This window comes from Onychomys torridus, chromosome 4 (assembly GCF_903995425.1).
Source record: "Onychomys torridus chromosome 4, mOncTor1.1, whole genome shotgun sequence".
Taxonomy (NCBI): domain Eukaryota; kingdom Metazoa; phylum Chordata; class Mammalia; order Rodentia; family Cricetidae; genus Onychomys; species Onychomys torridus.
This window is the reverse complement of record NC_050446.1, coordinates 8,218,351-8,229,356: the sequence shown is the minus strand read 5'-3', so window position 1 is coordinate 8,229,356 and position 11,006 is coordinate 8,218,351. Positions and strand designations below refer to the sequence as shown.

The window sequence follows — 11,006 nt, the reverse complement described above, 5'->3', positions numbered from 1 at the left end:
CTCTCCACTTCTCTGCCCCCCTTTGCCCTCCTTAGAGGCACGACTTTCTCTTCCTACCACTCTACCCACTACCTCCAGCAACATTGGGGGTGTGTATGGTGAGGATGCAGGTGGGGAGGGTGGGAGGAGGCTGCCAGGCACATCTTCAAGATTAAGAAGCAATCTGGTGGGGCTGGATAGATATAACTCAGTGGTTAAGAGCATCCACTGTTCTTCCAGAGGACCCCAGTTCAATTCCCAGCACCCATATGGTAGCTTACAACCTCTAACTCCAGTTCCAGGGGATCTGATGCCCTCTTCTGGCTTCAACTGGCACTGCACTCATGAAATGCATGTGTGTACACGCAGGCAAAACACTTATATGCATGAAATAAAAATAAATAAAATCTTTTAAAAAAAGAAACAATCAGGCTATCTTCAGCTACCATCATCTTTAATTTTTTAATTTAGCACACAAAATAATGAGTTTGTTTATGAGATTTTCATTCATTTTTTTTCTCATTATACTATCCATCCTCTGCCCCACTTCGATCCTCCGTGTTTTGGCGTCTGGGACAAAGTCTCACTATGAAGCCCCGGCTGGCCTCCAGCTCGCCTCCCCCTGTCCCCGTGCACTGTAATCACTGGCTTATATCTCCACACCGAGCTGCTGGCTGGCTGTGTCATCTCAGGTCAGAACCAAGGAGGGGAAGTTATTATTTATTTATTTATTTATTTATCAGGGCTCCGTGACAACTGCAAAGCTGGGTGTGCCTGCTACAGAGCAAGTTCAGGGCTAGCCTGGGCTATAGAAGAGACTGTCTGAACAAAAGGGGGCCGGGCATGGTGGGACACACCTTTTAACCTCAGCACTCAGGAAACCAGGCAGGCGAATCTCTATGAGTTCCAGGCCAGTTAGAGCTACACATCTCAGACATGATGATGATGATGATGATGATGTAAGATGTAGGGTGCACGCCTTTTCTCCAGCCCTCCAGAGGCAGAGGCAGGCAGATCTCTGAGTTTGAGCCCAGCCTAGTCTACACAATGAGTTCCAGGACAACTAGGGCTACATAGTGAGACTCTGTCTTGAAAAACAAAAAACAAACAGTAATAATAATAATAATAATAACAATAAATAAAATGGTGGAAAATTAAAAGGCCAATGAGATGTTCTGTGGATAAAGGTTCTTGCTGAGAAAGCCTGAGAACTGAGTTTAGTTCCCGGAGCCCACATAAAGGCGCAAAGGGAGGATAGTCTACAGTGGTCCTTGACCCCCACACAACACTAAGTAACTGATTAAAAACAGTTTAAGAAGACACTAACAGGGTTTTTGAAATGTTTGATGGTATAGAGAAATAAAAATAAATATAAAAGAAAATGTGTAAATGGCACAAAACTGATATTCACTCAGCAATATAGTGTCAAGAGCATTTGCTCACAAGAGCTAAAGATGTGGAATAAAACTTTAAAATGGTGGGAATGAAGAGCATTATGAAGACAAAATGAGTGAGAGAGAAATCAACAAAGCCAAAAGCAAGGCCTTTGAAATAAACAACAACAACAAACAGTCGGGCAGTGGTGGCGTATGTCTTTTATCCCAGCACTCAGGAGGTAGACCCAGGCAGATCTCTGAGTTCGAGGTCAATCTAGTCTACAGAGCAAGTTCCAGGACAGGCACAAAATTGCACAGAAAAACCCTGTCTTGAAAAAACAAAAACAAACAAACAAAACCCCAAACTCCAGCTGACCTAGCTAAGCCAGGGAATAACTAACAAAAGCACAGATGTTTGATACTATGAATGGACAAAGGACCAGCAAGATGGCACAGTAGGAAAGGGGCTTGTGGCTAAGTGTAATGACTTGAATTTTAGCCTTGGACCTCACATAGTGAAAGAAGAAAGCACACACACATACACACACACACACTATACATGTCATACACACACCAAACACCTACACACATACACATGCATACACCACACCACACACACCACACACACCACACACACATATACACATCCCACATACACACAGACCCCACACACCACACACACATACATACACCACACAACCCCCCCACATCACATACACACACACATACACCACACAAACCCCCCCCACATCACACACACACACACACATACACCACACAAACCCCCCCACATCACACACACACACACACACACACACACACACCACACACACACACACACACACACACACACACACACACACACACACACAGAGCAATTTTTTAAAAAGGCTCCACCAAGTGGCCCTAATGCCTCCTCCTCCTCCTCTCAAATGCTCCCAGGATCTCCTGGCTACCAGTGGCACCCATTTGTTTTTTTTTCCTTGCCAAGACATGGCCAGGGGACCAGAGACCTCTTGGCTACCATCAACCCCAGCCCCCAGAGTCCTGAAGAAATGACCCTGGTTATTTCTTTCCTCATTGGCCTGTTGGAATGACTAGGTACAGAGCATTCAGCCCCTGGTGACAGCCACGGGTTTTGCTCAGCATGTGGTACCCTGTGCTCACCCCATCCAATGTCAGCTGAGCTGGGCCAAGCAGAGGTTCCGGCAGGATACATTCTCCTTGGAGCAGACAGAGAACAAATGGGTGATGAAGAGCCCTCAGAGACCGTGGGAGGAAAGTACTCATACGCAGGGGAGAGCCAATATTCTCCTTGGGGCATCTGGTCCATGGATGGCCCATTTCTCTATGTTTTCTGGACTCAGCACAGTCCCAAGTCCATCTGAAGTCAGAACCCTTGTCCTCCAGCAGACAGAAACCCAGCAACATCACCGGTATCACCAGGGAAGAGGCTGGAGTGACTTCCTGAAGCCTGCAGGTATTCCAATTCAAATTCAGGGCTGCAAGCCCACAGGTGCAAGCCAGAGACAGCCCTTAGGCAGTTGAACATCCTTCAGGAATGGTATTTCAGGCTACTGTAACTTTTTTTTTTTTTTTTTGAGAAAGGGTTTCTCTGTGTATCCCTGACTGTCCTGGAACTCAGTCTGTAGCCCAGGCTGGCCTCAAACTCAGAGATCCGCCTGCCTCTGCCTCCCGAGTGCTGGGATTAAGTTAAAGAGGAGCTCATTCACAAGTGTTTCCATCTTATTTGAGATGCTCGGCTGAGCATGGAAGGGTCCTGTGCTGTTTTCCTTTTCTCAGTGGTTAAAACCACATAGAATGAGCAGTGGGATGGATCTCAATTTTCAGCTGCTGGGAGTGGACAGCCCCACGTTTTCCAGTGGCCTGCCCCCTCTCCTCATCCTTTCTCCATTTCTTCTGCCTCCTTAGCACGTGTCTGAAGGATCCACGTGAGTCATGAAGTGTCCTGATCTCTTTCTGTGACAGTGATAAAAATAACCCCAACAAGAGGCAACTTAGGACAGAAAACGTTGATTTTGATTCACAACTCCAAATTCCAGTCCATCACTGCAGAGGAGGCACGGCGGCAGGACCCGACGCAGCTGGACACGTCACATCTTCAATCACAGTGAAGAGACTGAGTGCATAGCATGCTCACTTGTTTACTTCCTCTCGGCTCAGTTTTTACACCCTTACACTGTTCTCAACCCAAGAAGAGGGAATGGTGCGTCAGCGTGACACACGCTAGTCAGCAGAGGAAGGAGCCTCGGCTGAGGAAATGCCTCCTTGAGATCCAGCTGTCGGGCATTTTCTCATTTAGTGATCAGTGGGGGAGGGCCCAGCCCATGGCGGGTGGGGCCACCCCTGGGCTGCTGGACCTGGGTTCTATAAGAAAGCAGGCTGAGACATGCCATGAGAACCCAGCCACAGACATGCTCATAGACCAACCCAACAGACAATCTCTCATTGACTCGCTCTTCTCATGGGATTCTAAATTACGTCAGGTTGACAAGGCTCATAACTTTGTCAGCTCAGTATGGTAGGTCACACCATAATCCCAGTGCTCAGGAGGCAGAGGTAGGCGGATCTCTGCGAGTTTGAAGCCAGCCTGATCTACACAGGGAGTTCTAGGACAGCCAGGGCTACATAATAAGAACTTAAAGTTAACCACCATCATGAGGAGATTAACAGAGACTGAAAACTTGACCTTGGGACTCAGAACTTCATGTGGTCAGGATTGGGGTCTCCTTTTCTTGCTCCACCCCAGTGACTCATAAAGGGTGTCTGGCATAGCCAGGGTCCATATGCTCAGAAGAACGGCTGTGTGAAGAACAGGAATCAGGATGCCAGGCTTGCCCCTAGCTCTCCACTCAGGAAGGTGCTAGCCCAGGGACACAGTGCCTGGACTGAAGGTCACAGAGCTGGCCACCACCCATTGCCCACATGCCAAACTGAAAGGATGACAGCCCAAGGTTTGACCTGCCCTATCTCCCCATGAGGGATGGGGACTAGGAGGAAGAAGGGGCAGTCTCTTCCCTCCACTTATCAAGGGACCCCCAAGACCTGGGATGGCAGCAGAAGCCCCTACCCCAAGGGTCCCATAGCCCACAGCTAGTCTCTACCCTTCCTCCCAGACCAAGACCAGGGAGGGCATGACAGTTCAGGTACCCCGGAGGACCCAGAAGAAAGGAAGCAGACTGTGACCTGGCCCACTTAGGCTGCCCCTTGCCACCCTAGACCTGATAAAAGCTGCCATCATGCCAGTCCCCTTCCTCCCTAAAGTTCACTGACACTCACTCTCCAGTCTTCCCTTCCTCAGGACCTGGGTCCAGGAGCCCAAGGCTTCTCGGGGGGGTTCTATGGGTATCTGGAGGCCCCTGGCTTTCTCTGGAGTCGATTTTCATCTGAAAGTTAGATTATAAGAGTTTGAGGACCACTCTGGTTCTGACCAGCCGAGGTGTCTTTCAAAGGGCTCCACTGTTGGGTGGCTGGGACTTGGGCAGGTCCACAAAACAACGTTCTTGGAAACTCAGAAGCCGGCACCGCCCCAGAGGCAGTCTGGCAGCTGGAGTGGCCCTCACCCCCAACACCTCCTCACTGGCCAAACTTCCGGTCTTGATGTCCTCAAGGGTGCTGTGGGGTCTCCCATTCCCCAGGGAAAGGCTCTGTCTCTGTGACCCTCGCTTTCTTCATCTAGAGGGCTTGCAGCCTGGTTTGGAGGCACACACCTGTCATTCCAGCTGCTTAGGAGCCTGAAGCAGGGCCATCGAAAGCTGAAGGCCCTGCTCGCTTCGCAGCACACCCACTAAAACTGGAGCGACAGAGATTAACACAGCCCCCGTGCAAGGACGGCACACAGATTCATGAAGACTTCCTTATTGTTCTAAAAGGAGCCTCTGCGTTTGACTGTTAAAAACCCTGAAAAGGTCAACGTAGGCTACAGAGGGAAATCAAGTCTAGCCTAAGCAAGTTTGGAAGGACCTGTCTCCCCCGCCCCCACCTTGGTTTCTCAAGACAGGGTTTCTCTGTGTAGTTTGGTGCCTGTCCTGGAACTCACTTGGTAGCCCAGGCTGGCCTCGAACTCAAAGAGACCCGCCTGTCTCTGCCTCCCAAGTGCTGGGATTAAAGGTGTGTGCCACCACCACCTGACCGGAAGACCCTGTGTTAAAAGTAAAAGCTACAAAGAAGGAGTCCCCACAAAAGGTAAAGAGAGCTGGGGCCCGAGACACGGGTTAGCCATCAAAGCCCCTTGAGTTTGAGTCCTGAGACCCACAAGGTAGGAGAACCAGGTTCTGTAAATTGTCCTGTGACTTCCACATATGCACACATATAATAAATACTATAATATATATTACATTACACATATAATAAATTACATTATGTTAATATATTTAATATAAAGTCTATATAAAATATATAAACTGTATAATATATATATATATATATATAATAAAAGTAATTTTTTTTCAAAAATGAATGGAGGATATGACTTGGAAGTTACTGTGCTCACCTGGCACACATAGGGCCCTGGGTTAAATTTCCGTAACCACATAAACTGTGTATTCTGGTGCACACCAGTAATCCCAGCACTCGGGAGGTGGAGGCAGGAGATTCAGGAATTCAAGGTCATCCTTGGCTCCATAGAAAATCCCAGGCCATCTTGGGATGCACCAGACCCCATCGCAACAAGAAACAAAACCAAGAAAAAGAAAGAAATGGGGGTGGGGGAGAGGGTGTGCCCTGTGTGCTGGGGTTGCCGGGAGACCACAGGCTCAGGGCTCCCCAGGAGTGCTCTGTGCCACTGTTACTAGGTTGGACTGATCCAGGACCCAGCCAGCCACACTGGCTGGAAGGAGGCACTGTGTGAGACAGTGAGAGCCTCCTGATTCTGGACAAACCTCGAAGCCCCAGAGAGAACAGCCTGTTCCCCCCACTTGTTCCGTTCTCTCTTGGGCACTGCTGGGCCTTCTGAGTAGTCTAAGAGCCCAAAGGGTCCAGAGCTCTTCAAGGGCCTGACTCATCTCTGGAGGCACCCTCCTCCCCTGGCCTGCTTTTGCCTGGGCTCAGCAGCGCCAGCTCTCCAGCGAGGTAGGATCATTGAGTGCCTCCTGCCTTGCTGGGTGGGGAACATTCAGTCCTAGCCAGCCCTGGGAGGGTGGAGCCTTGCAGGATTCCACAGCCAGGCAGCCCAGTTAAAGGAGAACTGCAGCCTTGACCCCGAGTCCTTAGGAAGCCAGTGAATTTAGTGAATTTAGGCTACAGTGAATTTGGAGTGTCCAGACACACCTACCAACCCTGCCTGCCTTGGTACCTGCCCTTGGAACCTTGGACTTGGGTTTCTGGTTGAAGATCTTGCCATACAGAGCCCACAGTCAGTGTGAGATTTATTTCCAGTCAACCGTTTTTCCCACCAAGCATGTGTATTAAGTCAATCCCTCCATCTTCCCAGTCTAGCCGGGTTTTTGTGTGTGTGTGTGTGTGTGTGTGTGTGTGTGTGTGTGTGTGTGTGTGTATTTGCTGGAGCTGAGGACAGAACCCAGGGCCTTGCGTTTGCTAGGCAAGTGCTCTACCACTGAGCTAAATCCCCAACCCCTTGTGTGTTTTTACAAATGATTTATTTATTATTATTGTTTCATTTCATTTATTTATTTATTTGGCTTTTCAAGGTAGGGTTTCTCTGTGTAACAGTCCTGGCTGTCCTGGATCTCGCTCTGTAGACCAGGCTGGCTTTGAACTCACAGAGATCCGCCTGCCTGTGCCTCTCAAGTGCTGGGATTAAAGGCATGTGCCACCACTACCACTTGGCTGTTGTTGTTGTTATTACTATTATTATTGGTCTTATTGGTTTTTCTGAAACAAGGTCTCACTGTATAGCCTTGGCTGGCCTAGAACTGCTATGCAGACCAGGCTGGCCTCAAACTCACAGAGGCCAGAGGTGTTGAATTTCTCTGAATTGGGGTTACAGGTGGTTGGAGCTACCCAGTGTGGGCATGGGACTTGAACTCAGGTCCTCTGGAAGAGCAGTTTGTTCTCTCTCTCTTTTTTTTTTTTTTTGGTTTTCTGAGACAGGGTTTCTCTGTGTAGCTTTGCACCTTTCCTGGAACTACTTTGGAGACCAGGCTGGCCTCGAACTCACAGAGATCTGCCTGGCTCTGCCTCCCGAGTGCTGGGATTAAAGGAGTGCACCACCACCGCCCGGCCAGTAGTTTGTTCTCTTAACCACTGAACTATCTCTCCAGTCTTAGTTTGTTTTATTGTTGAAGCAATGTGTCATGTAGCTCAAAATGACCCCCAATTCCCTATGTAGCTGAGGATGAACCTGAACTCCTGGTTCTTCTGCCTTTTCCTGAGTGCTGGGCTTATGTGCTAGAGTCACCAGACCTGGTTTTATGCGGTGCTGGGGATTGAATTTAGGCCTGTGTGCGTGACAGGCAAGTGCTCTGCCAACTGAGCAACAGCCACAGGCAGGGTCTGCCTACGTAGACCAGGCTAGCCCCCAGTTAGTGATCTTTCCTGCCCCCACGCCCCTCTTGCTGCTCTCTCCCCATCTCACAGATGGGCAAACTGAGGTTCTGAGTATCACCTGCCTCAAGATTCAAGCCAGGAAGTGGAAAAGCAGAATTCAACCCCATGGAGAATTTAGCTCCTACCTCTGCACTGCAGAGTCTCAGCTCCACCCCCCGGGGCTGGGGTCCACCTAAGGCAGAGGCTGCTTCTGGTTCATCCCAGACGACTTCCAGGGCCAAGGGTGAAGCCTCCGGAGACTGATTAGATACTAGTTAGTATGAAATGTGTGTGCGCGCATGTGTGCATGTGTATGCATGCATGCAGGAACAGCTCAGAGACAGACAGACAATCTGAGAGACAGATGGAGGGAAGGAAAGAGAGATTGATACAGCCAAGACCTCAGAGCTGGAGTCTACTGCCTCACCCTACCTCCCTGGAGACTCTGGACTCACTCAAGGGGTAAAATGCAAGGGGAATAGGGGGCCCAGAACAGGGGGTGCAGGAGCCAGGCAGAGAGACCGCACTTCAGAGGGGAGGGCTACAGTTTAGGCCTTTAACCCAACCTTCTTAGGGACGGCTCAGATGCATGGGGCAGCCTGTTTCCTAAGTCAGAAGCAACCAAAGGGGACAGGGCCAGCCAGGAGGCCCAGAATGTCTGTAGAGGGGTGCTTCGGGAAGGCCAGGCCAGGGTGCACTTGGAGAAAATTTTCCATTCCCGGACATCACTGGTCTCCCTCCCGAGGGCCTCTGGGGATTCCATGCTGCTGTAGCCTTCCGGGTCCGCCTCTGCCAGGAAGCCCCTCTGTGCCAGGAAGCCCCTCTGATACCCCGAATGCCTGCTGCGGCCTGGCTTGAGCTGGACTGCAGCTGTAGCCAGGGCACGGCCCTGTTCCCGTCGCCTCCAGGAGCCGCAGCTTATCGCTCAACAGTCTGTGGATTTCTCGATCGCAGACAAGGCACTGCAGCCCATTGACGGGGTCCTGGGGTAGAATTCAGGGCCTTCAGCACACCCTACCAGCAGCTGTCCTCCCAGCCTTTGTTGTTTGTTTGAGACAGAGTCTCGCCTGTGTAGCCCTGACTGGCCAGAAACTTGTTTGACCAGGCAGGCCTCAAGTTCTTTTGTCTCCCAAGCTGGAATTTTTGTTGTTGTTCTGTTTCTTGGTTTATAGTTTTTTGAGACAGGGTTTCTCTGTGTAGCCCTGGCTGTCCTGGAACTCACTCTGTAGACCAGGCTAGCCTGGAACTCAGAGACCCGCCTGCCTCTGCCTCCAGAGTGCTGGGATTAAAGTTTAAAGGTGTGCGCCGCCACCTCTAGTCTTTCTTTTATTTTTAAAAAATCAAACAGATTCTCCTAAGTTGCCCAGGCTGACCCTGAACTCAGAATCCTGCTTTCTTCTCTGAAGTCACCAAAATCATCAGAAGGATCCCACACAGCAAAATCTTGAGAAAATCTGTCACCACCTGGCATTCCAACACTGAATTCTGAGGCAGGAGGATCATGAGCTTGAAGTCACTTTGGGCTGCATAGCAAGACCATGTCTTAAAACACCAAGGGCTGTGTGAGTAGCTCAATGGTAGAGCATTTACCTAACATGCTTAAGGACTGTGTTCAATCCCAGCACATTTATGCAACATTTAAAACAATAATAAACCCTCACACTCAGGCTCCCTGGAACCTGTCCGTGTCACATTCTGTGGCAAAAGGAAGTTGGCAGGGGGCTGGAGAGCTTGCCCAGGCGCTAAGCACCGGCACAGCTCTTATGGAAGACTGCTCTTGCAGAGGACTCTAATTCTGTTCCCAGAACCTAAGGTGGGACAGCCTCACAAGTGCCTGCAATTCCAGCTCTGGGATCTGGTGCCCTCTTCTGTCCTCTGTAGGTACTACACACATGCACGCACACGCAACTAAAAATTAAATGTACATAAAAAGATTAGATTAAAGGTCTTGATGTTAGCTGATGAGCAAAGACGAGGAAAGGGGAAAAACCGTGTCTCCTCACTTTCTCCACGTAGCACTCTCTTCCATACTGTCTGTAGTCCCCGTGCGAGCACTGGCCAGTAATTTCTACACAGTGAGCTACCAAACCCAGCCTACCCTGACCACCCAGAGACCCCGAATGACATACTGTTCCTAACAGACAGCTCTTAAGTGTGCCAAAAAAAAAAAAAAATGTGGCTGACTCCACCATACCCAGAGCTTCCAGCCTAGCACAGACAACCCCAGGGAACCCAGGCCTGGCTCCTGACTCACTCCGTCCTGACTCTGCTGCACAGTCTGGGTGGTATCTAGTGATCGAAGACAGCAAGAGGTCTGGGAGATCCTGGCAGAGTGCTTGGCATGAAGTTCGGGATGCCATCCCTAGAGTGGCATAAAATAGGCATGATGGCATGCACCTGTAATCCCAGCAGCCAGACGTTCAAGGCTAGGTGCACAGGTGGTATTTGGTTGGTAAAGTGCTTGCCTGGCACATAGGAGGACTCAGCAGCCATGGAATCTCCAGGTGGCATGGCTCTGTAATCCCAGGGCTGAGAAGACAGAGACAGGAAGACTCCCCAGAGCCCACTGGCTTGCCAGCCTAGCCAAATGGACTCCAAGTTCAGTGAAAAACCTTGCCTCAAAAATTAAGTTGGAGGCCGGGCGATGGATCCCAGCACTTGGGAGGCAGAGCCAGGCAGATCTCTGTGAGTTCGAGGCCAGCCTGGTTTACAGAGTGACATCCAGGACAGGCACCAAAACTACACAGAGAAACCCTGTCTCAAAAACAAAACAAAACAACAACAACAACAAAAGGAAGTTGGAGGGCTAGGAAGACTGCTCAGTGGGTAAAGTGCTTGCAAACAATCCTAATTCCCTGAGTTCGGATCTCAGAGCCCACATAAGAACTGGGCACAGCAGTACACACACCTGGCATCCCAGCGCTCTTATGGGGAGATGGGACAATTTCTAGCCTAGTGGTTTTCATCTTCCTAATGGTGAGACGCTTTAATACAGTTCTTCATGTTGTGCTGACCCCCAACCATAAACTCAGTTCCATTGCTACTTCACAACTGTAATTTTGCTACTGTTGTGAATTGTTATGTGAATATTTTTAGAGACAGAGGTTTGCCAAAGGGGTGGGAACCCATAGGCTGAGAACCTCC

The 11,006-nt window shown here is 49.8% G+C and overlaps 1 pseudogene; it reads left to right on the top strand.

Moving 5' to 3' along the window:
* Positions 1 to 5,140: 5,140 nt before the first annotated feature.
* On the top strand, positions 5,141 to 5,241 carry LOC118583265 (annotated as a pseudogene).
* Positions 5,242 to 11,006: the final 5,765 nt, after the last annotated feature.